The sequence below is a fragment of the Leuresthes tenuis genome, unplaced genomic scaffold (assembly GCF_036924035.1).
Source record: "Leuresthes tenuis unplaced genomic scaffold, fLeuTen1.0.hap1 SCAF_5, whole genome shotgun sequence".
Lineage (NCBI taxonomy): Eukaryota > Metazoa > Chordata > Actinopteri > Atheriniformes > Atherinopsidae > Leuresthes > Leuresthes tenuis.
In genome coordinates, this window is record NW_027325359.1 from 24,288,751 (window position 1) to 24,313,636 (window position 24,886).

Below are 24,886 nucleotides of genomic sequence, written 5' to 3' on the forward strand. Positions count from 1 at the left end.
TTTCTTACCCGTTTGTGAGTAATTATGGCTGGACATTCACACCTACTTGCAGTCGAACAGCTCTGCTCCTGCTTTTGATTTTGTTTGGTTGGATATTCGAACCTTTTCTTAACTGCTTTTTACAAACTTTGGTCGGACGTTCACACCTTCTTGCAACCGAACACCTCCGCTTCCGCTTTTGATGGTATATATTCGGGAATTCGAACCTTTTCTTACCCGTTTTTTACAAACCATGGTCGGACTTTCACACCTTCTTGTAGCCGAACAACTCCACTCCCGCTATTGATTGTGTACAGTCGTGTAGTTTAACCTTTTCTTACCCGCTTTTTAACAACTATGGTCGGACATTCACACCGTCTACAGCGGAACACCTCCGCTTCCGCTTTTGATGGTGTATAGTCGGGCATTCGAACCTTTTCTTACCCGCTTTTTACAAACTATGGTCGGACATTCAAACCTTCTTGTAGCCGAAAAGCTCCGCTCCCTCTTTTGATCATACATTGTCGGGCATTTGCACCTTTTCTTACCCGCTTTTTACAAACCATGGTCGGACTGTCACACCTTCTTGTAGCCGAACACATCTGCTCCCGCTATTGATTGTGTACAGTCGGGTTTTTTAACCTTTTCTTACCCGCTTTTTACCAACTCTGGTCGGACATTCACACCTTCTTACAGCGGAACACCTCCGCTCCCTCTTTTGATGGTGTATGTTCGGGCATTCAAACCTTTTCTTACCCGCTTTTTACAAATTATGCTCGGACATTCAAACCTTTTTATAGCCGAACACATCCACTCCTGCTTTTGATGATGAGTGGTTGGGCATTCGAACCTACTTCTTGCCCGCTTTTCATTAATTATGGGTGGACATTCACACCTTGTCGCAGCCAAACACCTCCGCTCCCTGTTTTGATGGTGTATGGTTGGACATTCGCACCTTTTCTCACCCGCTTTTTGCAAACTATGGTCAGCAATTCACAGCTTCCTCTCCACCATACTTGTATGGTGGGATATTCACACCCACTTGCATCCGAAGACCTCCGCCCCCACTTTTGTTGATATTTAGTCGGTCATTCGCACCTTACCCGCTTTTGGCAAACTATGGCCTTCTTGCAGCCAAACACCTCTGATCTCACTTTTGATGATGTAAGGTTGGGCATTCAGACCTTGCTTCACCTGCTTTTCACCAAATATAGTCGGACATTCACACCTTCTTGCAGCCGAACACTTCCGCTCCACCTTTTAGTGTTCTATCACACCTTTTTTTCACCGCATTTTATAGATTATGGTTGGAAATTCTCAACCAATCTATCCGAAGACCTCTCCTCCCGCTTTTGTTAATATATTTGAACTTTAGTCAGACATTCACACCTTCTTGCAGCTGAACCACCTCCGCTCCCTGTTTTGATCATGTATGGTCTGGCAATACTACTTTTTTTTACCCGTTTGTGAGTAATTATGGCTGGACATTCACACCTACTTTCAGCAGAACACCACCTCTCTCGCTTTTGATGATGTATGGACCGGCATTCTTACCTTTTCTAACACATTTTTCAGCAATTATGGTCGGAGATTCACACCTACTCACAGACAAACAACTCCGCTCCTGCATTTGATGGTGTATAGTCGGGCATTCTCACCCTTTCTCATCAGCTTTTTGCAAATTATGATCTGACATTAACACCTGCTTTTGATGATGTATGGTTGGGTATTCGCACCTTTTTTTTACCCATTTTTAAGGAATTATGGGTGGACATTCACACCTTCTTGCAGCTGAACACCTCCTCTCCCACTTATGATCATGTGCGGTTTGATTTTCGAAATTTTTACTTTAATTTTTTCTAGCAATTATTGATAGACATTCAGACCTTCTTGCAGCTGAACATCTCCGCTCCCGCTTTTGATCATACATTGTCGGACATTCATACCTTGTCTTACCAGATTTTTACAAACTTTAGTCGAACATTCACACCTTCTTGCAGCTGAACACCTCCGCTCCCACTTTTGATGGTGTAAAGTCGGGCTTTTGAGCCTTTTCTTACCCGGTTTTTAGAAATTATGGTTAGACATTCAGACCTTGCAGCCGAACACCTCCGCTCCCTCTTTTGATTATACATTGTCGGGCATTCGCTCCTTGTCTTACCCGCTTTTTACAAACTATAGTCAGACATTCACACGTTGCAGCTGAACACCTCCGCTCCCGCTTTTGATGGTGTAAAGTCGGGCTTTTGAGCCTTTTCTTACCCGGTTTTTAGAAATTATGGTTGGACATTCAGACCTTGCAGCCGAACACCTCCGCTCCCTCTTTTGATTATACATTGTCGGGCATTCGCACCTTGTCTTACCCGCTTTTTACAAACTATAGTCAGACATTCACACGTTGCAGCTGAACCACCTCCGCTCCCTGTTTTGATCATGTATGGTCTGGCAATACTACCTTTTCTTACCTGTTTGTGAGTAATTATGGCTGGACATTCACACCTACTTTCAGCAGAACACCACCTCTCTCGCTTTTGATGATGTATGGACCGGCATTCTTACCTTTTCTAACACATTTTTCAGCAATTATGGTCGAAGATTCACACCTACTCACAGACAAACAACTCCGCTACCGCATTTGATGGTGTATAGTCGGGCATTCTCACCCTTTCTCATCAGCTTTTTGCAAATCATGATCTGACATTCACACCTACTTGCAGTCGAAAAGCTCTGCTCCCGCTTTTGATTATGTTTGGTTGGATATTCGAACCTTTTCTTAACTACTTTTTACAAACTTTGTTCGGAGGTTCACGTCTTCTTGAAGCCGAAAACCTCCGCTCCCTCTTTTGATCATACATTGTTGGGCATTCGCACCTTGTCTTACGCGCTTTTTACAAACTTTAGTCAGAAATTCACACCTTGCAGCTGAACCACCTCCGCTCCCTGTTTTGATCATGTATTGTCTGGCAATACTACCATTTCTTACCCGTTTGTGAGTAATGTTCTAAAAGGTCATACCTGTCATTTTTTCCATTGAAATCATAAATATTTAAGAGGTTAAAGTCTTGCCCCATAAAATTCAAGTGTGCTAAAAGTGCCCGTCCGTCTCGCACCAGAACATGCGGATTTTTAATTAGAATGGCCACACCATCATTTTTAATTTGATTTGAGCCACTCCATATCGATAAATTGGGCCACATTTCCTCCCATTGTCTATGGTTTTTCAAAAAAGGTAGTCCACATTCTTGTATTAAAAACACATCTGATTTTATGGAGTCTAAGAAGGATATAATACTCTGGGCTCTTGTCTTTGATTTCACACTTCTCACATTTAGTGTTGAGAAGGTGAGAACCATTAAAAGGATAAAGGAAAGTAGGTATGTCATTTTCGTTTTTCTAAGTTATCAAAACAAATTACACACTCAGGTTATTTCTTGGGAAACTAGCTCTCCTTTTCGGACTCTCGTGTTGGCCTCTGATGCAATGTTGCATTTAACTTTGAGTCCCTGGGGGTTGATTGCAGAGCTAAAGGGAATCAGAGGACAACTCAGATGCCGTCCTCCTCGGTTGTTGACCTTCGGGGAGGTGAGTACCTTCACTAGACTCACCTGTCTGCTCTTCCTCCTCATTTAGCTTAGCTCCACCCTCTGCCTGTGAATTCTCACAGACTTCAGCACTGAGTGGTGAGGCCTCTACAGGCCCCTCTCCTTTTTGCTCCTCACTTCCAATCCAAGCTTTTAGCGGGAAGTTTGAATTTATTGGGTCAACCTCTTCACTTTGTTCACCAACTGCCACCTCTGGTCCTTCTCTTTGTTGGCTTGACTGTGGCTTTACCGTCTTTAATTTGTTGGCAAAAGATTTAGGGCAATCTCAGAAGAGGTGATTTAATTCTCCACAGAGATTACATTTCCTGCCATTTGGACACTCTCCAAAAGTGTCCCCAATTTCTCTGCACTTCCCACATATCACCTTGGTACAAGCCTCAACCAGGTGCCCATGCTCACCACACTTGCGGCAGAGCTTGGGCTGCCCCTGGTACTGGATGTAACCTCGGTTTTCGAGGTGGCCAGAGTGTCACTTTGCATCTCCGCCCACCCGCTGCACTGAGCACTCTTCAGCCCTTTTAAATGGTATAACTTTGCACTCCCGCACGCTCCAGCGAGCACCATTCAAGCAACAACTTTGCACTCCAGCTTCAAACATCGGCACAGTCGCAACAAGTAAGGCAACTCTACTCAGAGAAGTCACTCTGCACAGTAACAAGATTTCTTTTGCACAGACAGAAAGGGCTTCACCCGCAAAGGTAAAGCCTGCCAAAAATAGCAACAACTCATTAGTGCTGCTCTCCACGGAAGTCTTTAGTAAAAGGCGAAAGACTTGTACATTATGAAGAGAAACCAGAGTACGATTATCTGTCACTGCGGGAGCAGGGCATCAGGCTAGTTGGCATAGCCACCTTCCCCATGGTGAGCTTTGCTTGGTTGAGACGCTTGCTCCCCCTCCTTGCTCCTCGGCTGACCAAGTAGGAAAAATCGGGCCCTATTCGATGGCTGCCTTGTCTTTTACTCTGTGCAAAAGACAAGGCAGCCACAAACACCACGGGAACACCGTATTGAGGCTTTGTTCTGACCGCTCATTCAGTGTCGCGTTTCTTTCAAGCAATTCTCCCGGTTAGCCCGCACTCGGCTCGCCCCCAGAGCTGTGTTAAAGTCTACTTCGCATTCACTCTCTTTTCTCAGCAGACTAAAAGAAAGTTTCATCTTGGGCTCCCTGAAACTTCCATCCTGCACCACTGTTTGCTTTTTCACAAGAGCAGAGAAGAGCGCACCGTTCCCAGCGGCACTGCAGTACCGGGTCGATGCTTGGAGTGAACGGAGCAAGCTCCTTTTTCAACTCCTATTGCTAAAAATCCATTTAATATGTAGTCCTCGTACAAAGGCCATATCAGATATTAAACTGATAAGAACAGGTACTACACTTGATCTTAGCCAAAAGGCCGAGAAGCGATAACTGTCCACTGGTTCACGTCCGAGGGCCCTTCCTGGCACAATGCACACTTGTAGCGGTGTTCTTTTTATGGCCATAGGTGGCCAGAGTGTCACTTTGCACCTCCGCCCACCCGCTGCACTGAGCACTCTTCAGCCCTTTTAAATGGTATAACTTTGCACTCCCGCACGCTCCAGCAAGCACCATCCAAGCAACAACGTTGCACTCCAGCTTCAAACATCGGCACAGTCGCAACAAGTAAGGCGACTCTACTCAGAGAAGTCACTCTGCACAGTAACAAGATTTCTTTTGCACAGACGGAAAGGGCTTCACCCGCAAAGGTAAAGCCTGCCAAAAATAGAAACAACTCATTAGTGCTGCTTTCCACGGAAGTCTTTAGTAAAAGGCGAAAGACTTGTACGTTATGAAGAGAAACCAGAGTACGATTATCCGTCACTGCGGGAGCAGGGCATCAGGCTAGTTGGCATAGCCACCTTCCCCATGGTGAGCTTTGCTTGGTTGAGACGCTTGCTCCCCCTCCATGATCCTCGACTGACCAAGTAGGAAAAATCGGGCCCTATTCGATGGCTGCCTTGTCTTTTACTCTGTGCAAAAGACAAGGCAGCCACAAACACCACGGGAACACTGTATTGAGGCTTTGTTCTGACCGCTCATTCAGTGTCGCGTTTCTTTCAAGTAATTCTCCCGGTTAGCCCGCACTCGGCTTGCCCCCAGAGCTGTGTTAAAGTCTACTTCGCATTCACTCTCTTTTCTCAGCAGACTAAAAGAAAGTTTCATCTTGGGCTCCCTGAAACTTCCATCCTGCACCACTGTTTGCTTTTTCACAAGAGCAGAGAAGAGCGCACCGTTCCCAGCGGCACTGCAGTATCGAGTCGATGCTTGGAGTGAACGGAGCAAGCTCCTTTTTCAACTCCTATTGCTAAAAATCAATTTAATATGTAGTCCTCGTACAAAGGCCATATCAGATATTAAACTGATAAGAACAGGTACTACACTTGATCTTAGCCAAAAGGCCGAGAAGTGATATCTGTCCACTGGTTCACGTCCAAGGGCCCTTCCTGGCACAATGCGCACTTGTAGCGGTGTTCTTTTTATGGCCATAGGTGGCCAGAGTGTCACTTTGCACCTCCGCCCACCCGCTGCACTGAGCACTCTTCAGCCCTTTTAAATGGTATAACTTTGCACTCCCGCACGCTCCAGCAAGCACCATCCAAGCAACATCGGCACAGTTGCAACAAGTAAGGCGACTCTACTCAGAGAAGTCACTCTGCACAGTAACAAGATTTCTTTTGCACAGACGGAAAGGGCTTCACCCGCAAAGGTAAAGCCTGCCAAAAATAGAAACAACTCATTAGTGCTGCTTTCCACGGAAGTCTTTAGTAAAAGGCGAAAGACTTGTACGTTATGAAGAGAAACCAGAGTACGATTATCCATCACTGCGGGAGCAGGGCATCAGGCTAGTTGGCATAGCCACCTTCCCCATGGTGAGCTTTGCTTGGTTGAGACGCTTGCTCCCCCCCTTGCTCCTCGGCTGACCAAGTAGGAACAATCGGGCCCTATTCGATGGCTGCCTTGTCTTTTACTCTGTGCAAAAGACAAGGCAGCAACAAAAACACCACGGGAAAACCGTATTGAGGCTTTGTTCTGACCGCTCATTCGGTGTCGCGTTTCTTTCAAGCAATTCTCCCGGTTAGCCCACACTCGGCTCGCTCCTAGAGCCGTGTTAAAGTCTACTTCTCATTCATTCTTGTTTCTCAGCAGACTCTTGGGATTTTATCTATAAAATGAATTCCTTCACTCAAACTATGTTAAAACTGCTTTGTCCTTCATATTTACCATGTCTAGAAAGATTTAAACAAAAAAAACAACGTTGTACTTTGCAGTAAAAGACAGAGCAAATCTAAAGTTTCATGAATCCGAGAATAAGCTTACTTTCATGAGTTCTTCACGATTTGGGATTTTGCTATAAAATGAATTCCTTCACTCAAACTAAATCGCTAATCTGTTACATGTAAGGCAGATGTCAAATTCACCGAAATAGGATCTAAGGGTATTCGGCCAATCGAGCTGTAGCAGCTTCGGTAAAAGAGTATAAGTTGAAGAGTTTGTGAATAAAGGTGTGCGCACACATAGTGAGCTGTAGGAAAATAGGCAGGGAGCAATGCCGGCTGGGGTATATGTTCTTGTATGTTGTCTGACTGTTTGATTTGAATGTGTTGTGTAAGTGTCCCGTTGAATGTTACATGTTTGGGCTTTGACACGCTTCACTGTGGTTGTTAACTGTGTGGTGTGTCCTGAAATGTTATATGTTTGGGCTGTGTGACATGCTTAATGCTTGTCAGTAGCTACCCACTTATTCATATATAGCAACTGACAACATAAGAAGTCCGGACATACTTTGATAGTAGTTGTAGAAGTATCCTTATTGATAATAGATAAACTAATTCATAGTGATAGAACAGTAGATGAACAGGTGCCTGCACATGTCTCACGAAAATAAAATGGGTGTATGATTGCTGACGGCAGAGCAATACTGCCAAACTTATGAGTTCTTGTGGCAAACTTGATTCAGTGTCTTGACGTGTATACGCTGTTTCGCTGACTTGATTGTCACAAGAAACAAAGTGTGTTTGATAAGATCCGACCATTTTATTACGGGAGGATCAGTATCAGTATTCGGCTGCAAGTAGGTGTGAATGTCCAACCATAATTTGTAAAAAGCGGGTAAGAAAAGGTTCTCATGCCCGACTATACATTAACAAAAGCGGGAGGAGAGGTCTTCGGATGAGAGTGGGTGAGAATTTCCAACCATAATCTATAAAATGCGGTGAAGAAAAAGGTGTGAATGCTACATAGAACACTCAAAAGTGGAGCGGAAGTGTTCGGCTGCAAGAAGGTGTGAATGTCCGACTATATTTGGTGAAAAGTAGGTGAAGCAAGGTCTGAATGCCCAACCTTACATCATCAAAAGCGAGATCAGGTGTTTGGCTGCAAGAAGGCCATAGTTTGCCAAAAGCGGGTAAGGTGCGAATGACCGACTAAATATCAACAAAAGTGGGGGCGGAGGTCTTCGGATGCAAGTGGGTGTGAATATCCCACCATACAAGTATGGTGGAGAGGAAGCTGTGAATGGCCGACCATAGTAAAAAGCGGGTGAGAAAAGGTGCGAATGTCCACCATTATACACCATCAAAACAGGGAGCGGAGGTGTTTGGCTGCGACAAGGTGTGAATGTCCACCCATAATTAATGAAAAGCGGGCAACAAGTAGGTTTGAATGCCCAACCATACATCATCAAAATAAGGAGCGGAGGTGTTCCGTTGTAAGAAGTTATGAATGTCCGACCATAGTTGGTAAAAAGCGGGTAAGAAAAGGTTAAAATACCCGACTGTACACAATCAATAGCGGGAGCGGAGTTGTTCGGCTACTAAAAGGTGTGAAAGTCCGACCAAGTTTTGTAAAAAGCGGGTAAGAAAAGGTTCGAATGCCCGACAATTTATGATCAAAAGAGGGAGCGGAGTTGTTCAGCTGCAAGAAGGTCTGAATGTCCATCAATAATTGCTAGAAAAAATTAAAGTAAAAATTTTGAAAATCAAACCGCACATGATCATAAGTGGGAGAGGAGGTGTTCAGCTGCAAGAAGGTGTGAATGTCCACCCATAATTACTGAAAAATGGGTAAAAAAAAGGTGCGAATACCCAACCATACATCATCAAAAGCAGCTGTGGATGTGTTCGGCTACAAGAGGGTTTGAACGTCCAACCAAAGTTTGTAAAAAGCAGTTAAGAAAAGTTTCGAATATCCAACCAAACATAATCAAAAGCGGGAGCAGAACTGTTCGACTGCAAGTAAGTGTGAATGTCAGATCATAATTTGCAAAACAACAACTATACACCATCAAATGCGGGAGCGGAGTTGTTCGTCTGTTAGTAGGTGTGAATCTCCGACCATAATTGCTGAAAAATGTGTTAGAAAAGGTAAGAATGCCGGTCCATACATCATCAAAAGCGAGAGAGGTGGTGTTCTGCTGAAAGTAGGTGTGAATGTCCAGCCATAATTACTCACAAACAGGTAAGAAAATGTAGTATTGCCAGATCATACATGATCAAAACAGGGAGCGGAGGTGGTTCAGCTGCAAGAAGGTGTGAATGTCCGACTAAAGTTCAAATATATTCACAAAAGCGGGAGGAGAGGTCTTCGGATGAGAGTGGTTGAGAATTTCCAACCATAATCCATAAAATGCGGTGAAAAAAAGGTGTGATAGAACACTAAAAGGTGGAGCAGACGTGTTCCGCTGTAAGAAGGTGTGAATGTCCGACCATAGTTTGTAAAAAGCGGGTAAGAAAAGGTTAAAATACCCGACTGTACACCACCAATAGCGGGAGCAGGGTTGTTCGGGTACAAGAAGGTGTGAAAGTCCACCCATGGTTTGTAAAAAGCGGGTAACAAAAGGTTCGAATGCCCGAATATATACTATCAAAAGCGGAAGCGGAGGTGTTCGGCTGCAAGAAGGTGTGAACCTCCGACCAAAGTTTGTAAAAAGCAGTTAAGAAAAGGTTCGAATATCCAACCAAACAAAATCAAAAGCGGGAGCAGAGCTGTTCGACTGCAAGTAGGTGTGAATGTCCAGCCATAATTACTCACAACCGGGTAAGAAAAGGTAGTATTGCCAGACCATACATAATCAAAACAGGGAGCAGAGGTGGTTCAGCTGCAACGTGTGAATGTCTGACTATAGTTTGCAAAAAGCGGGTAAGACAAGGTGCGAATAACCGACAATGTATGATCAAAAGAGGGAGCGGAGGTGTTCGGCTGCAAGGTCTGAATGTCCAACCATAATTTCTAAAAACCAGGTAAGAAAAGGCTCGAAAGCCCGACTATACACCATCAAAAGCGGAAGCGGAGGTGTTCGGCTTCAAGAAGACGTGTACCTCCGAACAAAGTTTGTAAAAAGCAGTTAAGAAAAGGTTCGAATATCCAACCAAACATAATCAAAAGCGGGAGCAGAGCTGTTCGACTGCAAGTAGGTGTGAATGTCAGATCATAATTTGCAAAAAGCTGATGAGAAAGGGTGAGAATGCCCGACTATACACCATCAAATGCGGTAGCGGAGTTGTTCGGCTTTGAGTAGGTGTGAATGTCCAGCCAAAATTACTCACAAACGGGTAAGAAAAGGTAGTATTGCCAGACCATACATGATCAAAACAGGGAGCGGAGGTGGTTCAGCTGCAAGAAGGTCTGAATGTCCGACTAAAGTTTGTAAAAAGCGCGTAAGACAAGGTGCGAATGCCAGACAATGTATGATCAAAAGAGGGAGCGGAGGTGTTAGGTTGCAAGAAGGTCTGAATGTCCAACCATAATTTGTAAAAACCGGGAAGAAAAGGCTCGAAAGCCCTACTATACACCATCAAAAGCGCGAGCAGAGGGGTTCAGCTGCAAGAAGGTCTGAATGTCCATCAATAATTTCTTTAAAACATGAAAGAAAATTTTCGAATATCAAACCGCACATGATCATAAGCGGGAGAGGATGTTTTCAGCTGCAAGACGGTGTGAATGTCCACCCATAATTCCTGAAAAATGGGTAAAAAAAGGTGCGAATGCCCAACCATACATTATCAAAAGCAGCTGTGAATATCAGATCATAATTTGCAAAAAGCTGATGAGAAAGAGTGAGAATGCCCGACTATACACCATCAAATGCGGGAACGGAGGTGTTCGGCTCTGAGTAGGTGGGAATGTCCGACCATAATTGCTGAAAAATGTGTTAGAAAAGGTAAGAATGCCGGTCCATACATCATCAAAAGCGAGAGAGGTGGTGTTCTGCTGAAAGTAGGTGTGAATGTCCAGCCATAATTACTCACAAACGGGTAAGAAAAGGTAGTATTGCCAGACCATACATAATCAAAACAGGGAGCGGAGGTGATTCAGCTGCAAGAAGGTCTGAATGTCCGAGCATAGTTTGTAAAAAGCGGGTAAGAAAAGGTTTGAATGCCCGAAAATACACCATCAAAAGAGGGAGCGGACGTGTTCCGCTTTAAGAAGGTGTGAATGTCCGACCAGAGTTGGTAAGAAGCGGGTAAGAAAAGGTTAAAAAACCCAACTGTACACAATCGATAGCGGGAGCAGATGTGTTTGGCTACAAGAAGTTGTGACAGTCCGACCATGGTTTTATAAAAAGCGGGTAAGAAAGGGTGCGAATGCCCGACAATGTATGATCAAAAGAGGCAGCGGAGCTTTTCGGCTACAAGAAGGATTGAATGTCCGACCATAGTTTGTAAAAAGCGGGTAAGAAAATGTTCGAATGCCCGACTATACACCATCAAAAGCGGAAGCGGAGGTGTTCCGCTGTAAGACGGTGTGAATGTCCAACCATAGTTGGTAAAAAGCGGGTAAGAAAAGGTTAAACTACCCGACTGTACACAATCAATAGCGTGAGTGGAGTTGTTCGGCTACAAGAAGGTGTGAAAGTTCGACCATGGTTTGTAAAAAGCGGGTAAGAAAAGGTTCGAATTCCCGAATATATACCATCAAAAGCGGAAGCGGAGGTGTTCAGTTGCAAGAAGGTTTGAACGTCCGACCAAAGTTTGTAAAAAGCAGTTAAGAAAAGCGTCGAATATCCAACCAAACAAAATCAAAAGCGGGAGCAGAGCTGTTCGACTGCAAGTAGGTGTGAATGTCCAGCCATAATTACTCACAAACGGGTAAGAAAAGCTAGTATTGCCAGACCATACATGATCAAAACAGGGAGCGGAGGTGGTTCAGCTGCAACGTGTGAATGTCTGACTATAGTTTGTAACAAGCGGGTAAGACAAGGTGCGAATGCCCAACAATGTATGATCAAAAGAGGGAGCGGAGGTGTTCGGCTACAAGAAGGTGTGAAAGTCCGACCATGGTTTGTAAAAAGCAGGTAAGAAAAGGTTCGAATGCCCGAACATACACCATCAAAAGAGGGAGCGGACGTGTTCCGCTGTAAGAAGGTGTGAATGTCCGACCATAGTTGGTAAAAAGCGGGTAAGAAAAGGTTAAAATACCCGACTGTACACAATCAATAGCGGGAGCAGAGTTGTTCGGCTACAAGAAGGTGTGAAAGTCCACCCATGGTATGTAAAAAGCGGGTAAGAAAAGGTTCGAATGCCCAAATATGTACCATCAAAAGCGGAAGCAGAGGTGTTCGATTGCAAGTAGGTGTGAATATCAGATCATATGCAAAAAGTTGATGAGAAAGGGTGAGAATGCCTGACTAAACACCATCAAATGCGGGAGCGGAAGTGTTTGGCTGTGAGTAGGTGTGAATGTCCGACCATAATTGCTGAAAAATGTGTTAGAAAAGGTAAGAATGCTGGACCATACATCATCAAAAGCGTGAGAGGTGGTGTTCGGCTGCAAGAAGGTGTGAAAGTCCGACCATGGTTTGTAAAAAGCGGGTAAGAAAAGGTTCGAATTCCCGAATATATACCATCAAAAGCGGAAGCGGAGGTGTTCGGTTGCAAGAAGGTTTGAACGTCCGACCAAAGTTTGTAAAAAGCAGTTAAGAAAAGCGTCGAATATCCAACCAAACAAAATCAAAAGCGGGAGCAGAGCTGTTCGACTGCAAGTAGGTGTGAATGTCCAGCCATAATTACTCACAAACGGGTAAGAAAAGCTAGTATTGCCAGACCATACATGATCAAAACAGGGAGCGGAGGTGGTTCAGCTGCAACGTGTGAATGTCTGACTATAGTTTGTAACAAGCGGGTAAGACAAGGTGCGAATGCCCAACAATGTATGATCAAAAGAGGGAGCGGAGGTGTTCGGCTACAAGAAGGTGTGAAAGTCCGACCATGGTTTGTAAAAAGCAGGTAAGAAAAGGTTCGAATGCCCGAACATACACCATCAAAAGAGGGAGCGGACGTGTTCCGCTGTAAGAAGGTGTGAATGTCCGACCATAGTTGGTAAAAAGCGGGTAAGAAAAGGTTAAAATACCCGACTGTACACAATCAATAGCGGGAGCAGAGTTGTTCGGCTACAAGAAGGTGTGAAAGTCCACCCATGGTATGTAAAAAGCGGGTAAGAAAAGGTTCGAATGCCCAAATATGTACCATCAAAAGCGGAAGCAGAGGTGTTCGACTGCAAGTAGGTGTGAATATCAGATCATATGCAAAAAGTTGATGAGAAAGGGTGAGAATGCCTGACTAAACACCATCAAATGCGGGAGCGGAAGTGTTTGGCTGTGAGTAGGTGTGAATGTCCGACCATAATTGCTGAAAAATGTGTTAGAAAAGGTAAGAATGCTGGACCATACATCATCAAAAGCGGGAGAGGTGGTGTTCGGCTGCAAGAAGGTGTGAAAGTCCGACCATGGTTTGTAAAAAGCGGGTAAGAAAAGGTTTGAATGCCCGAATATACACCATCAAAAGTGGAAGCGGAATTGTTCGGCTGCAAGAAGGTGTGAACGTCCGACCAGTTTGTAAAAAGCAGTGAAAAGCGAGAAAAAGCTTTTCGTTAGTTTTGCATGATTTGGGATTTTGCTTATAAAATGCATTCCTTCACTCAAACTATGTTAAAACTGATTTGTCCTTCATATTTACCTTGTCTAGAAAGATTTAAACAAAAAAAAAACCCCAACGTACTTTGCAGTAAAAGAAAGAGCAAATCTAAGATCTAAAAGTTTCAGGAATCCGAGTATAAGCTTGCTTTCATGAGTTCTTCACGATTTCGGATTTTGCTACAAAATGAATTGCTTTGCTCAAACCAAGTTAAACCTGCTTTGTCCTTCCATATTTATCAATGTCGAGATAGATTTAAACAAAACAAAGAAAACACGTTGTACTTTGCAATATAACAAATAGCAACACTGAAGGATCAGGAATCCGAGAATAAGCTTTTCATGTGTTGTGCATGTTTTGAGATTTTGTTTTAAAATGAATTCCTTCACTCAAACTATGTTAAAACTGCTTTGACATTGATAAATATGAAGACAAAGCAATTTTAACTTGGTTTGAGCAAAGCAATTCATTTTATAGGAAAATCCGAAATCATGCAGAACGTATGAAAATAAGCTTATTCTCGGATTCCTGTTCCTTCAGTGTTGCTCTTTCTTCTACTGCAATATACAATGTTGTTCTTTGTTGAAGTCGATCTAGACATTGATAAATATGAAGTTAAAAGCAGTTTTAACATAGTTTGAGTGAAGGAATTCATTTTATAGCAAAATCCCAAATCATGCAGAACGTATGAAAAGAAGCTTATTCTCGGATTCCTGTTCCTTCAGTGTCTCTCTTTCTTCTACTGCAATATACAATGTTGTTCTTTGTTGAAGTCGATCTAGACATTGATAAATATGAAGGACAAAGAAGTTTTCACTTGGTTTGAGTGAAGGAATTCATTTTATACATAAAATCCCAAATCATGCAGAACGTATGAAAGTAAGCTTATTCTCGGATTCCTGTTCCTTCAGTGTTGCTCTTTCTACTACTGCAATATACAATGTTGTTCTTTGTTGAAGTCGATCTAGACATTGATAAATATGAAGGTAAAAGCAGTTTTAACATAGTTTGAGTGAAGGAATTCATTTTATAGCAAAATCCCAAATCATGCAGAACGTATGAAAATAAGCTTATTCTCGGATTCCTGATCCTTCAGTGTCTCTCTTTCTTCTACTGCAAAATCTAATGTTGTTCTTTGTTGAAGTCGATCTAGACATTGATAAATATGAAGGTAAAAGCCGTTTTACCATAGTTTGATTGAAGGAATGCATTTTATAAGCAAAATCCCAAATCATGCAGAACTCATGAAAAGCTTTTTCTCGGATTTCTGAACCTTTCTTTCTTTTACTGCAAAATACTACGTTGTTTTTTGTTCAAATCTATCTAGACATTTATAAATACCAGCCGAACATCTCTGCTGCCGCTTTTGATAATTTATGGTTTGGTATTCTTACCTTTTCTTACCCGTTTGTGAGTAATTATGGCTGGATATTCACACCTTCTTGCAGCCGAACACCACCTCTCCCGCTTTTGATGATGTATGGGCTGGCATTCTTACCTTTTCCAACACATTTTTCAGCAACTAGGGTGGGACATTCACACCTACTCACAGACAAACACCTCCGCTCTCGCATTTGATGGTGTATAGTAGGGCATTCTCACCCTTTCTCATCAGCTTTTTGCAAATTATGATCTGACATTCACACCTACTGCTTTTTACAAACTATGGTCAGACATTCACACCGTCTTACAGTGCAACACCTCCGCTCCCGCTTTTGATGGTGTATAGTCGGGCATTCAAACCTTTCTTACCCGCTTTTTACAAACTTTGGTCGGACATTCAGACCTTCTTGTAGCCGAAAACCTCCGCTCCCTCTTTTGATCATACATTGTCGGGCATTCGCACCTTTTCTTACCCGCTTTTTACAAACCATGGTGAGACTTTCACACCTTCTTGTAGCCGAACACATCCGCTCCCGCTATTGATTGTGTACAGTCGGATATTTGAACCTTTTCTTACCTTCTTTTTACCAACTATGGTTGGGCATTCACACCTACTTACAGCGGAACACGTCCGGTCTGTCTTTTGATGGTGTATGTTCGGGCATTCGAAGCTTTTCTTACCCGCTTTTTACAAACTATGCTCGGACATTCAAACCTTCTTGTAGCCGAACACATCCACTCCTGCTTTTGATGATGTATGGTTGGGCATTGGAACCTACTTGTTGCCCGCTATTCATTAATTATGGGTGGACATTAAAACCTTGTCGCAGCCAAACACGTCCGCTCCCTGTTTTGATCATGTATGGTTGGACATTCGCACCTTTTCTCACCCGCTTTTTGCAAACAATGGTCAGCAATTCATAGCTTCCTCTCCACCATACTTGTATGGTGGAATATTCACACCCACTTGCATCCGAAGACCTCCGCCCCCACTTTTGTTGATATTTAGTCGGTCATTCGCACCTTACCCGCTTTTGGCAAACTATGGCCTTCTTGCAGCCAAACACCTCTGATCTCGCTTTTGATGATGTAAGGTTGGGCATTCAGACCTTGCTTCACATGCTTTTCACCAAATATAGTCGGACATTCACACCTTCTTGCAGCCGAACACTTCCGCTCCACCTTTTAGTGTTCTATAACACCTTTTTTTCACCGCATTTTATAGATTATGGTTGGAAATTCTCAAACACTCTCATCCGAAGACTTCTCCTCTCGCTTTTGTTAATATATTTGAACTTTAGTCGGACATTCACACCTTCTTGCAGCTGAACCACCTCCGCTCCCTGTTTTGATCATGTATGGTCTGGCAATACTACCTTTTCTTACCCGTTTGTGAGTAATTATGGCTGGACATTCACACCTACTTTCAGCAGAACACCACTTCTCTCGCTTTTGATGATGTATGGACCGGCATTCTTACCTTTTCTAACACATTTTTCAGCAATTATGGTCGGAGATTCACACCTACTCACAGACGAACAACTCCGCTCCCGCATTTGATGGTGTATAGTTGGGCATTCTCACCCTTTCTCATCAGCTTTTTGCAAATTATGATCTGACATCCCTCCCTCCTGAGCTGTCACCTTATCGTGGTGGGGGAGTTTGCGTGCCCCAATGAGTCCGGGAGCTATGTTGCTCGGGGCTTTAAGCCCCTGGTAGGGTCACCCAAGGCAAGCAGATCCTAGATGAGGGACCAGACAAAGAACAGCTCAAAAGACCCCTTATGATGAAAAAAAATTTGGACCTCGTGATCCCTTGCCCGGATATGGGACACCGGGGCCTCCCCCCGGAGCCAGGCCCGGGGGTGGGGCCCGGCAGCGGGCGCCTGGTGGCCGGGTCTATGCCCATGGGGCTCGGTCGGGCATAGCCCGAAATGATGACGTGGGTCCCCCTTCCGACGGGCTCACCACCCGTGGGAGGGGCCAAGGGGGTCGGGTGCGATGTGAGCTGGGTAGCGGCCGAAGGCAGAGGCCTTGGCGGTCTGATCCTCGGCTACTGAAGCTAGCTCTTGGGACGTGGAATGTCACCTCTCTGTTGGGGAAGGAGCCGGAGCTGGTGCGCGAGGCTGAGCGGTTCCGGCTAGATATAGTCGGACTCACCTCGACGCACGGCTTGGGCTCTGGAACCAGTCCTCTTGAGAGGGGTTGGACTCTCTTCCACTCTGGAGTTGCCCGTGGTGAGAGGCGCAGAGCAGGTGTGGGCATACTTATTGCCCCCCGGCTGTGTGCCAGTACATTGGGGTTTACCCCAGTGAACGAGAGGGTAGCCTCCCTCCGCCTTCGGGTGGGGGGACGAGTCCTGACTGTTGTTTGTGCCTATGCGCCAAACAGCAGTTCAGAGTACCCACCCTTTTTGGAGTCTCTGGGGAGGCACTGGAGAATGCTCCTACCGGAGACTCCCTCGTTCTGCTGGGGGACTTCAATGCTCACGTGGGCAATGACAGTGAGACCTGGAGGGGTGTGATTGGGAGGAACGGCCCCCCCGATCTGAACCAGAGTGGTGTTATGTTGTTGGACTTCTGTGCTGGTCATGGACTGTCCATAACGAACACCATGTTCAGACATAAGGGTGTCCATATGTGCACTTGGCACCAGGACACCCTTGGCCGCAGTTCGATGATCGACTTTGTGGTTGTATCATCGGACTTGCGGCCGTATGTCCTGGACACTCGGGTGAAGAGAGGGGCGGAGCTGTCAACTGATCACCACCTGGTGGTGAGTTGGCTCCGCTGGTGGGGGAGGATGCCGATCAGACCTGGCAGGCCCAAACGTATTGTGAGGGTCTGCTGGGAGCGTTTGTCAGAATCCCCCGTCAGAAGGAGCTTTAACTCCCACCTCCGGCAGAGCTTCAACCATATCCCGGGGGAGGTGGGGGACATTGAGTCCGAATGGGCCATGTTCCGTGACTCCATTGCCGAGGCAGCTGATCGGAGTTGTGGCCGTAAGGTGGTCGGTGCCTGTCGTGGCGGCAACCCTCGAACCTGCTGGTGGACACCAGTGGTGAGGGAAGCCGTCAAGCTGAAGAAGGAGTCCTATCGGGCCTTTTTGGCCAGTGGGACCCTGGAAGCAGCTGATAGGTACCGACAGGCCAGACGGGCTGCGGCTTCGGCGGTTGCTGAGAAAAAAACTCGGGCCTGGGAGGAGTTCGGTGAGACCATGGAGAACGATTTCCGGACGGCCTCGAAGAGATTCTGGTCCACCATCCGGCGTCTCAGGGGGGGGAAGCGGCTCACAGTCAACACTGTTTACAGTGGGGACGGGGCTTTGCTGACCTCAACTAGGGATGTTGTGAGTCGGTGGGGGGAGTACTTCGAGGAACTCCTCAATCCTACCAACACGTGCTCGGAAGAGGCAGAGTCGGAGAGCTCGGAGACGGGGCCTCCCATTTCTGGGGCTGAGGTTGCCGAGGTGGTCAAAAAGCTCCTCGGTGGCAAGGCCCGGGGGTGGATGAGGTCCGTCCTGAGTTTCTCAAGGCTCTGGATGTTGTAGGGCTGTCTTGGCTGACACGCCTCTGCAGCATCGCGTGGACATCGGGGACAGTGCCTCTGGACTGGCAGATTGGGGTGGTGGTCCCCCTCTTTAAAAAGGGGGACCGGAGGGTGTGTTCCAACTATAGGGGTATCACACTCCTCAGCCTCCCTGGTAAGGTCTATTCGGGGGTATTGGAGAGGAGGATCCGTCGGATAATCGAGCCTCGGATTCAGGAGATGCAGTGTGGCTTTCGTCCTGGCCGTGGAACAGTGGACCAGCTCTATACCCTCGGCAGGATCCTGGAGGGTGCATGGGAGTTCGCCCAACCAGTCTACATGTGTTTTGTGGACTTGGAGAAAGCGTTCGACCGTGTCCCTCGTGGAGTCCTGTGGGGGGTGCTCCGGGAATATGGAGTGCCGGACCCCTTGATAGGGTCCGTTCGGTCTCTGTATGACCGGTGCCAGAGTTTGGTCCGCATTGCCGGCAGTAAGTCGGATACGTTTCCGGTGAGAGTTGGACTCCGTCAGGGCTGCCCTTTGTCACCGATTCTGTTCCTAACTTTTATGGACAGAATTTCTAGGCGCAGCCAGGGCGTTGAGGGTGTCCGATTTGGCGACCTCAGAATCGGGTCTCTGCTTTTTGCAGATGATGTGGTTCTGTTAGCGTCGTCAGGCCGTGACCTTCAGCTCTCACTGGAGCGATTCGCAGCCGAGTGTGAAGCGGCTGGGATGAGAATCAGCACCTCCAAATCCGAGACTATGGTTCTCAGCCGGAAAAGGGTGGAATGCTCTCTCCGGGTCGGGAATGAGATCCTTCCCCAAGTGGAGGAGTTCAAGTATCTCGGGGTCTTGTTCACGAGTGAGGGACGAATGGAGCGGGAGATTGACGGGCGGATCGGTGCGGCGTCTGCAGTGTTGTGGGCTCTGCACCGACCCGTCGTTGTGAAGAGGGAGCTGAGCCAGAAGGCGAAGCTCTCTACTTACTGGTCAATCTACGTTCCCATCCTCACCTATGGTCACGAGTTGTGGGTAGTGACCGAAAGAACAAGATCGCGAATACAAGCGGCCGAAATGGGTTTCCTCCGCAGGGTGTCTGGGCTCTCCCTTAGAGATAGGGTGAGAAGCTCAGTCATCCGGGAGGGGCTCGGAGTAGAACCGCTGCTCCTCCGCATTGAGAGGAGTCAGATGAGGTGGCTCGGGCATCTGGTTAGGATGCCCCCTGGGCGCCTCCCTGGGGAGGTGTTCCGGGCACGTCCCACTGGGAGGAGACCCCGGGGAAGACCCAGGACACGCTGGAGAGACTATGTCTCTCGGCTGGCCTGGGAACGCCTCGGGGTCCCCCCGGAAGAGCTGGAGGAAGTGGCCGGGGACAGAGACGTCTGGGTTTCTCTGCTCAAGCTGCTGCCCCCGCGACCCGACCCCCGGATAAGCGGCAGATGATGGATGGATGGATGGATCTGACATCCACACCTACTTGCAGTCGAACAGTTCTGCTCCCGCTTTTGATTATGTTTGGTTGGATATTCGAACCTTTTCTTAACTGCTTTTTACAAACTTTGGTTGGACGTTCACACCTTCTTGTAGCCGAACACATCTACAGCTGCTTTTGATGATGTATGGTTGGGCATTCGCACCATTTTTTTCCCCTTTTTTCAGGAATTATGGGTGGATATTCACATCTTCTTGCAGCGGAACACCTCCTCTCCCACTTATGATCATGTGCGGTTTGATTTTCGAAATTTTTACTTTCATGTTTTCTAGCAATTATTGATGGACATTCAGACCTTCTTGCAGCTGAACACCTCCGCTCCCGCTTTTGATCATACATTGTTGGGCATTCGCACCTTGTCTTACCAGATTTTTACAAACTTTAGTCGAACATTCACACCTTCTTGCAGCTGAACACCTCCGCTCCCGCTTTTGATGGTGTAAAGTCGGGCTTTCGAGCCTTTTCTTACCCGGTTTTTAGAAATTATGGCTGGACATTCAGACCTTGCAGCCAAACACCTCCGCTCCCTCTTTTGATCATACATGGCAAATGGATTTAATTTTAACAAGTCAGGGGTGAAACTGTTCACCTCCAACATATTTTATTTCCTACGTCATCCATCTGTGCTCGGGGCCAAGGCTGAGATAAACAAGGAGTTATCTCATAGAGAGGAACAAACAAATCCCAGCAGAAACCTTGAGGAGGAACTCCATCTGCCCCCACCCAAGAGGAACTTTGGAAAGGAGAGACATCAGAGGCAAGAAGAGAGGTCTTTATTTGCCCCAAACCCTCTCAACAGCACTAATAACCAGGACCAGGGACCAGGACCAGGACCTTCCCCAGCCCCCCAAACCCCTGACAGGTCATTGTGCTCCTCACCCTCCCTTTCTCCCTCCTCCTCCCCTCACCTGAAATTCACTGAGGAGATGATGGAACGGGTCAATGCTGGGCTTAGATCTACCCCCCAGCCCAATCCCTTTTTATCCCCCATAAACCCCCCACCAAAGCGGTCAAAGGTTCCCCGCCGAGCCCCGCCCCTACTAGAGCAGCCGAAGCGACGGAGCCCAGCCCCACCCCCTTCTGTCCCTTCACGCTGCCACCATGTACTGTCTCCGCAGTCTGATGTGTGATGTGTGAGGGGTCCAGGCTGTGTGAATTCTGACAGTCGTGACTTTTCCCAGGACAAGCTGGGACCCTGTTTATTAGAAGATCTTAAAATTTCTGTACTTTTAGGTGACAGAAGGAGAAATGTGACCCAGTCAAAACACAGAGAGTTGCACTCAAAAAGATCTTTAAATAAAGTAAACATACCTTGTGTGCCACAGACTGCACCCAAACACGAGGGGGCAAATAATACCTCTAAAACACTTAAGTTGGCTTTATTAAATGTTAGGTCTTTAGCTGGGAAAACATTCTTAATTGATGATTTTATCACTGAGCACACCCTGGATTTTATGTTTTTAACTGAAACTTGGTTGGAACAAAATAACAGTGCTGCTGTTCTTATTGAGTCAACCCCTCCTGGTTACAGTTTTATCAGCGAGGCCAGAGTGAGCAGGAGAGGAGGAGGGGTCGCAGTCTTATTCAATGAATCCTTTCAATGTAAGCAGTTATCTCCTGGAAGTTTTCAGTCCTTTGAATATATGGCTATACAGGTGAAGGCCTCACCCAGTGTCCTGTTTCTGAATATTTACAGGCCCCCTAAATACTGTTCAGATTTTTCTGAAGACCTCAGTGAACTGCTGTCTATGATCTGTGTTGATTTTGACTGTATAATTATTGTTGGTGATTTTAACATCCATATGGACAATCCTCAGGACAGAGGGACTAAAGACCTGAGTAACACTCTGGACAACTTTGGGCTGACTCAGCATATAACAGAGCCTACGCACAATAGGGGGCACACTCTAGACTTAGTGATCTCCAAGGGTCTAAGCATTTCAAAGATTACTGTGTCTGATGTGGGCCTGTCTGACCATTCCTGTGTTTTCTTTGAGAGTACGATTTCAGTGCACACAAATGTCTCAACAGCAGTGATCTCAAAACTGAAAACAGTAGTAAGATCTTTAACCAGGTTTTCTCCTTAGCACCTGCCCTGTCCGGGGGTTCAGTCAGTGAGCTCGTCAGTAGCTTTAATACTAAAATGTTAAATGTTATGGATACTATTGCTCCCATTAAGGTGAAGGTTATCTCTGGAAGGAAGAAGTCTCCATGGCGAAATTCCACACTGGTGAAAAATGGGAAAAGAGTGTGTCGGAAAGCTGAGCGCCGATGGAGAAAAACAAATCTCCAGGTTCATTATGACATCTATAAAGAGAAACTTCACTCTTATAATTTACAACTGAGGAATGCAAGGAAATCCTACTTCCCTGACATCATCACCAAAAACAGTCATAATGCTCGGGCCTTATTTGCTACAGTTGACAGGCTAACAAACCCTCCTGTGTCAGTGGCAAATGAACTCCATTCCACCATGGCCTGCAATGACTTTGCCAAATTCTTCATAGACAAAGTCCAAAATATTAGACAAGCAGTTGGTACATCAGCAGCAGGTTCAGCATATGTACTGTGTCCACCGAAAACCGGTTTAAACACCATGACACTATTTCAACCCATTAACAGTAAAGACCTGGAGGACATCTTACGTCACCTGAAGTCCTCCTCTTGCTGTTTAGACATCCTACCAACAGGTTTTTTCAAAGGGGTCTCAAAGACTTTGGAGTCAGACCTGTTACTGATTGTGAACCTGTCCTTAACGTCAGGTGTGTTTCCAGAGCCACTAAAAACAGCTGTAATTAAACCTCTGCTGAAAAAGGACAATCTTGATAAGACGCAAATGAACAACTACAGGCCCATCTCAAATCTCCCATTTTTAAGTAAGATCATTGAAAAAGCGGTTTTTCAACAGCTTAATTACTTTTTAACACAAAATAACTGCTATGATACCTTCCAGTCAGGCTTTAGACAGCACCACAGCACTGAGACTGCTCTGACCAAAGTGTTTAATGACATATGTCTGAATACAGACAGTGGAAAAATGTCAGTCTTAGTTTTACTGGATCTCAGTGCTGCCTTTGATACAGTTGACCACAATATATTACTCAAACAACTGGAGAACTGGGCTGGTCTTTCCGGAACTGTACTAAACTGGTTCAAAACATACTTAGAGAACAGGAAGTACTTTGTGTCAATAGGTAACTTTACATCTGAGCAGACAAGAATCACAAGTTCCCCAAGGTTCCATCCTGGGACCTCTTCTGTTTAACATCTACATGCTCCCACTGGCACAGATTATAAAAAACAACCAAATAAACTACCATAGCTATGCAGATGACACACAGATGTATATAACAATGTCACCAGGAGACAGAGGGCCTGTACAGGCCCTTGGAAAATGCATTGAGGAGATTAATGACTGGATGTGCCACAACTTCCTCCAGCTAAACATAAACAAAACTGAGGTAATTGTCTTTGGAGCCAAAGATAAACGATTGAAAGTCACCACAGAGCTTCAATCTATAAATCTAAAAACGACCAACCAGGCCAGAAATCTGGGTGTAGTGATGGACTCAGACCTAAATTTGGACAAACACATTAAGGCATTAACAAAGTCAGCCTACTATCACCTTAAGAATATATCAAGGCTAAAAGATCTGATGTCTCAGCAGGACCTGGAAAAACTAGTCCATGCATTCATCTTTAGTAGGCTTGATTATTGTAATAGCATCTTTACAGGTCTGCCTAAAAAGTCAGTTAGACAACTGCAGCTCATCCAGAACTCAGCTGCTCGAGTCCTCACTAAGACCAAAAAAGTGGAGCACATCACAGTCCAGCTCTCAAGTCTTTACACTGGCTGCCTGTCCATCAGAGGATAGACTTTAAAGTTCTGATGCTGGTCTATAAAGCTCTGAATGGTCAAGGACCAAAATACATCAGTGACCTCCTGACCCACTATGAACCTTCCAGACCCCTCAGGTCATCTGGATCCGGTATTTTATCAGTTCCCAGAGTCAAAACCAGACATGGAGAAGCTGCATTCAGCTTCTATGCTCCACATGTCTGGAACAAAGTCCCAGAAAGCCTCAGATCAGCTGAAACACTCAGTGTATTTAAGTCCAGGTTGAAGACACATCTATTTTCAGCTGCATTTGAATAAGCTTGAGTTTCAAAACGGAATCATGTTTTAACTATTGATTTTATCTTTCATATATATAATTTTTTCTGATTTTATCTATTGTTCTTATTTCCTTCTTTTGTTTAAATTTTAAATCATGCTTTTTATTTCTTCTGTTTTAATGTCTCTGTGAAGCACTTTGAATCACCTTGTTGTTGAATTGTGCTATACAAATATACTTGCCTTGTCTTGCCTTGCCTTACATTGTCGGGCATTCGCACCTTGTCTTACCCGCTTTTTACAAACTATAGTCAGACATCCACACCTTCTTGCAGCTGAACCACCTCCGCTTACTGTTTTGATCATGTATGGTCTGGCAATACTACCTTTTCTTACCCGTTTGTGAGTAATTATGGCTGGACATTCACACCTACTTTCAGCAGAACACCACCTCTCTCGCTTTTGATGATGTATGGACCGGCATTCTTACCTTTTCTAACACATTTTTCAGCAATTATGTTCGGAGATTCACACCTACTCACAGACGAACAACTCCGCTCCCGCATTTGATGGTGTATAGTCGGGCATTCTCACCCTTTCTCATCAGCTTTTTGCAAATTATGATCTGACATCCACACCTTCTTGCAGCTGAACCACCTCCGCTTACTGTTTTGATCATGTATGGTCTGGCAATACTACCTTTTCTTACCCGTTTGTGAGTAATTATGGCTGGACATTCACACCTACTTTCAGCAGAACACCACCTCTCTCGCTTTTGATGATGTATGGACCGGCATTCTTACCTTTTCTAACACATTTTTCAGCAATTATGTTCGGAGATTCACACCTACTCACAGACGAAC

The 24,886-nt window shown here is 45.5% G+C and overlaps 5 non-coding genes across 5 annotated transcripts; all 5 read right to left on the reverse strand.

Moving 5' to 3' along the window:
* Positions 1 to 4,268: 4,268 nt before the first annotated feature.
* On the reverse strand, positions 4,269 to 4,382 carry LOC140308283 (U5 spliceosomal RNA). Its single transcript, XR_011916244.1, has one exon. It is a non-coding gene; the product is annotated as a U5 spliceosomal RNA (small nuclear RNA).
* A 411-nt stretch (positions 4,383 to 4,793) lies between these two features.
* On the reverse strand, positions 4,794 to 4,984 carry LOC140307904 (U2 spliceosomal RNA). Its single transcript, XR_011915926.1, has one exon. It is a non-coding gene; the product is annotated as a U2 spliceosomal RNA (small nuclear RNA).
* A 308-nt stretch (positions 4,985 to 5,292) lies between these two features.
* LOC140308145 (U5 spliceosomal RNA) lies at positions 5,293 to 5,406 on the reverse strand. The gene has a single exon (XR_011916118.1). It is a non-coding gene; the product is annotated as a U5 spliceosomal RNA (small nuclear RNA).
* Positions 5,407 to 5,817: 411 nt separating this feature from the next.
* LOC140308001 (U2 spliceosomal RNA) lies at positions 5,818 to 6,008 on the reverse strand. The gene has a single exon (XR_011916015.1). It is a non-coding gene; the product is annotated as a U2 spliceosomal RNA (small nuclear RNA).
* Positions 6,009 to 6,293: 285 nt separating this feature from the next.
* Positions 6,294 to 6,407, reverse strand: LOC140308146 (U5 spliceosomal RNA). The gene has a single exon (XR_011916119.1). It is a non-coding gene; the product is annotated as a U5 spliceosomal RNA (small nuclear RNA).
* Positions 6,408 to 24,886: the final 18,479 nt, after the last annotated feature.